Here is a 6,000-nt window from a genome sequence, read left to right as displayed (position 1 = left end):
AGTAACATATATGGTATTATGGGTCAATTTTGACCTGGATATATTTCACTAAATATTGTTTTATAATCTTATATTCTAACTGAAACAACATAAACGTTATAAATTTTGCCAGGGAATTTCGTAATTTAGTGAAATTTATTTTTTATTTCATTTTATTTAAATAGAGGTTCCTGACAGAGTCAAAAAGCCTAAAGATAAGCAAAAGCATTTAAAACCTAAAACGGATTGTGGCGACCCTAACACAAGAGGAAGGTTAAATGTTTATCTAGTGAGTCAAAGTGATAAATAATGATCAGGTCATAGAGGTGAAGCTGTAAAGGGAGCAAAACATTCCAATATCTATATATCACGAATATAGAATAAGTACATGTAATATTACTGTTAAACTGTGATTCAGATAGATACACATATATACTGTATAGTGTCCTGACTGATGAGTCTGTAGCCTGTTTTATCTCAGTTACAGTCAACAGAAACATGAAACAGAAATGCTTAGAGTTTGTTTACACAAATGGACTGACTGGGATCATACCATTATGTGAAAGAAGGAAGGGGGCAGACACTCCAAAGACAGCAAGTGTAGTGGTACGGGCCACAGAGTGGATTTAAATACAATACATCATGCATCTCAATTAATTAGAATATCATAGAAAAGTTTAGTTATGTCAGTAATTCAATTTAAAAAGTGGAAATAACACATTTTATAGATCCATTACACACAGAATGAAACATTTCATGTCTTAATTTATTTAATTCCTTCTAACTATAATGATTATGGCTTACATTTAATGAAGACCTAAAATTCAGAGTCTCAAAAAATGTTTAGTATTACAAAAGACCAATTTAAAAAGAATGTTTAATATGGAAATGTTGGCGACTTTATGACTCAATACTTGGTTGACTTGAACTACTGGAAATGGACTTTTCCATCATATCCTAATTTACTGGGATGCACCTGTATATTCCTAACATGAAGTAATTCATCTTTCATTATGAAAAATGCTGAATGAAATTAATATTTTTTTCTGGCTACTCAAATAGCAAGGATTCGCAAACAGTTGTTAGAAGTATTAGTGTGCATTACTTCTCTAATATCACTGATCGATGTAAACTACCACCTTCATTCATGTTTTCATTAAAGAATTATAGCAGCCCTTAATGTGTATTGTACACAGTGCTGGACTATTTTTTTTATATTTTTTTTAAAAAATAAATTAAAAAAACATAATTGTCGTTGGCTTAGCACAATGCCAATCAATCAATCAATCAGTCATGCTACAGACAGAAAATAAGAAATCAGAAGAAACATAGACTGAATGACATGTTGATCTTTCTCTGCAGCTGTAGCAGCACAGCACTGGCCCCCAGACCCCCGAGCTGGCTGCTCCGTGTCTGAGAGGAACGCCCTGGTACAGGGGAGCACTGGGATGGTTGTAGTGGGCCGGTCAGGGTAAAAAAGTCAGGGCTGTTTTTTGTCCCAGTACATCCCTGATTGTACATGTGCAGTCAACAGTCCTGCACCAGTATTAAAACTGAGTCCCTTGTAGTTGCTTTGAGTTGTCGTGGCAGTTTTGACAACTGCACTAAGTTAATGGGAGAGCTGGCCAAACACAAGGCACTCAATACTCTTGTTCAGCAGGTTTTATTAGCACATTCGTATTCCATATACCACGCAATTCCGAATGACTCTTTTACAGTACAACAAAGTCCCGTACACCGCTTGACTTATATCTGTTGTATTTCCCAACATTGATTCTTCATCAAGACTCAATGCAGCCCCATCTTCCTGCCCTAAACATCACATCGGGACAGAGCCCACTCGTCAACACGTTCCCCTCAGTCATGGTGTTAGAATTGTTCCGACAATGCCTTGTGTCTTGAATACCAAGTAGGTCGCAGCCTACTTCCCACCATGTGGGAACTGTCGCACCATGCAGGAAACATCAAATTTCCTTCACACTTCCCTCCTTTTGACTAACATAGTCAATTTCAAAAACTAAAAATTTGGTTGCAGGCCAAGGGAGTACTATATCACTGATTGTTAACCTGGTTACAACATGACTGAGTGGAAACTGTGCGACAATGTTACATTTTCAAAAACATAGAATATAAAATTCAAAAAACAGTGTACATAAGAAAATCTCAAAAGTGCATTAAAGAAAAAAAAAACTTCTAAATAACACAATGAAATTCATCAATAAGGTATGGGAATACTGAATGTAATGTGTACTCTCATCTGGTTGCTGTCGTGTATCCATTTTCTTTTGGAAATGGGTAGAGATGCGATCTGTCAGCTCAGTGATGGCAATCCTGTAGGGGTGACCAACAGTCCAGTTGTATTCCACTTTGTTACCTCTCCAGTCACCCCTGATCATCCCCCATTTCAGGTGCAGTTTCCCTCGAATTATGTTTTCTAATTCTTGGGTATTGGGCCGGTATTGTTCAACCAGTTGGAGCAGGGCTTTTGAAAACTTTTGCCCCCCCTCTCTGGCTGGATCAGGGAGGTCTGCAATAATTCCATGCCGTTCTTCCGGACTCCATGGTCTGAACACATATGCCGGTTGGCCTTCATGGTTCAGCACCTGTATCATGGGTGCTTGTACTGTAATTCCCATGTCGTCGTTAGGCTGCTCGCATGAAGTGCATCCATCAAGGGTTGTGTTTTGTGCCTGTGGCAGCAGTGGTTCACAGCAAAGAGTAGATGTGGGGGGAGTTGCAAATAAATCCTTTTGTGTGTGGCTGCGGGTGCTGTGGGCTGGTGCAGTCGGTGGAGGTGTGTTGAGGTCACGCATTAGGACAGATTTTGGTGAGGTTGTATCCTTCTGGTCAGCCTGGCTGTTGTATGGTGGCGGGCCTTCTGGGTCAGGGGTTGCAGCTGTACGACTGCTCGGGAGACGGTCTAGGTCTGTCTCCAGGCTCGTCGTCACTGGAACAGCTGTAACAGCTTGGACAACATTAGATGTTCTCTCTTTCTTTTTCTGTTCATCCCTCATCTCTGCTTCATTTTCCCACAACTCAAAAGCCTCCCAGTCAATTATAGCCCTTTTATGTTTCCTTTCATATTTTTGTAGTCGGAATTTTAGAATTGCCAGCTGATTGGTACTGAAACTACCTTCAGTTGGAAATCCTAAATATTCCCACAGGTTAATCTACTTACAAGACCGCTCACCATTTTTTTCAATCATGATTTGTACCGGTCTTGTGAGTGGAAGTGATGGGGTTGTCTTTTTTGCCAAAGCACAACCCATGTTTATAAAGTATTAAGTTAAAACTCACTAAAAAAGGATAAATGTTAACTTAAAGGAAAGGAAATAACAAAGGATCACTAATAAAAGGAATGGTGAGAACACAGGATCAATGGCAATAGCTTTCACATCTAAGATTGAGAACAATTGTGAACTGTTGACACCTCCCTTTCAGTCTGCTTCACCTCGTTCTATTGTATAAAGTGACAATGATTGAGTCACAGTTTATTCAATTGTGGCTAATTTTAACTTAATCATGAGTATTTAACTTAATCATGAGTTCCACTCCAGCCCTCTACCATGAATTATGAAAAAATAAATAGATAAACTATGAAAGCCAAATAAACAACAAAAGGAACACAACTAAACGCCCTGGGGTTTTTCCCATGCACTAAGTCAGCACAACTTCAATATTTTATGAGTCATTTGCGGCGGCTTGATAGAAACAACAGCTTCTTAGATGCATAATTCCCAACTATACATATATCAAATTGCTTTAGTTGAATAGAGTATTGGCTCACCCTTCAGTCCAATCACGCATTGAGTAGTTCCAGGTCATCCAGCAGGCTCATGCGTCTCGCCCCCTTCTGCGTCCAAAAGCTTTTCCCTGGGGGGAGGTAAATGAGTTTCAGGGTCAGTTCCTCACCTGCAGAATTATCCTGGTCCAACTCAAGTGGTGATCCCGGACGAGCCCCCAAACTGTCGTAGCAGTTTTGACAACTAGTGATGTGCGGATCGATACTTAAATATCGATACTTCCGATACCAGATCTGTATGCTCTAAAATCGATTCTCAAATGAAAATATCGATACTTTTGATACTTCAGTCATTTGTGGTAATGTATATTATTAACAGGAATACGGTGGAAAGTAACTAAACTATTCAGATCTTGTCTAAATGACACGCTGCTGGTAGGAACTACTTTTTCTTCCGCCTGGGTAAGTGCCTAATACGTAAGCGCAGTGGCACTGTGGCACGCTGCTGCTCACTCTTCTCTCTCTCCGTGTGTGTGTAAATGAATGGCGGAGCGGAAAAGAAGTTGTGTGTGGAGCTATTTTAGCTCCACAAACAGCCAGGATGCAGTGTATGACATCTGTTGGAAAAGTGTTAAGAGTTGTGGTAACACAACAAACCTGGTTAAACACTTAAGAACAAACCACAACACTGAATATGAGGCATTTGCGCAGAGGCGGACAGAAGAGCAGCCGCAGGTTATGACCGGTTATGACAGATGTTAGGGCAAGGCAGACTTCTCTGGCGGAGTCCTTCGGTGCTGCAGCCAGACATTACCCAGGTAAAGAGAGAGAAAATGCGGGGCTTTCAGCGCCGCGAAGCCCTGTTGCTGTTTGCGTTGTTATAGGATTATGAGACAAGTAACAAAAATGAATACATGTTTCAACAAATAGTTGCATGAGTTCAGTTTGGAGTAATAGCCTAATATGTGTATCACTGAGATAATCTCACATCGAAAGCCTAGATTTATTCAGGTAAGGTTTCCTAAAATATCGATCATTTAAAGTGGATTATATAGACTAGGTGTCATTAAATTATACAGAGCAATTGTGATAAAACAGCCATGGTGAACTTAATAAAATATATAGCCTACTGGAAAAGATGGATAAAAAAATAACATTTTATCAATGTAATATATTATTATTTACAATGAGTCTAATTTGGTTTAACTGTTAAATAAATATTTTAAAATGTTGGTATTTACCAACTTGTGCAAACATTGTGGCATCTATTTAATTAAATATTTTACTGGCACTTTTTGAGTGACCCGGGATTATAAAAAAGCAAGTGTTTGTATCCCCTTATTCCCCTTATATATATTGTGAATGAGGCTGCTACCTCAGTATACTTCTGAGTTTAAAATAAATAGCTAAATAAGTGACTCTGATGTCTTGTATTCTTAAACTATTTGAAACACACTCCTTTTTTTAGATTAACCAGGCACATTAGGTGTTTTTGCACAAAGTATCGGTATCGGATCGGTATTGCCGATACCAGCCTGAATCTCACTCAGTAGCGGATCGGAAAGGAAATTGGTGGTATCGAACATCACTATTGACAACTGCACTAAGTTAATGGGTGATCTGGCCAAACACAGAGCACTCAATACTCTGTTCAGCAGGTTTTATTAGCACATTCGTATTCCATACACCACACAATTCCAAATTACTCTTTTACAGTACAACAAAGTCCCATACACCACTTGACTTATATATGTTGTATTTCCCAACATTGATCCTTCATCAAGACTCAATGCGGCCCTATCTTCCTGTCCTAAACAGCACATCAGGACAGAGCCCACTCGTCAACACGTTCCCCTCAGTCATGGTGTTAGAATTGTTAAGTTCACAGAGTCAGTTCCCACAATGCCTTGTGTCTTGAATATCAAGTAGGTCGCCGCCTACTTCCCACCATGTGGGAACTGTCCCACCATGCAGGAAACACCAAATTTCCTTCACAGAGTAAAACAGGCTTTGGTTAGATGAGAATATTTGGAAATATCCTGGACATCTGCTTTACTGAAAAACTGGGAAAGCATCTAAATAAACCAATATATTGTCGTTTTATCTTGTGATATCATAACTCTATATCTGGTTTGTCCCTGCAAATTAGTAATACAAACTTTTTCCCATTTCTATGGTGTCGACTTTATGAATGTTTCTGTTGTTGCTGCTCAGCTGCAGTTCTGTGGTTGTAATCTTTACTGTGGCCACAGGGAGGCGCTGTAGATTAGTGGTAAACA

Source organism: Centropristis striata, chromosome 2 (genome assembly GCF_030273125.1).
Source record: "Centropristis striata isolate RG_2023a ecotype Rhode Island chromosome 2, C.striata_1.0, whole genome shotgun sequence".
Classification (NCBI taxonomy): domain Eukaryota; kingdom Metazoa; phylum Chordata; class Actinopteri; order Perciformes; family Serranidae; genus Centropristis; species Centropristis striata.
This window is presented reverse-complemented; position numbering follows the sequence as displayed.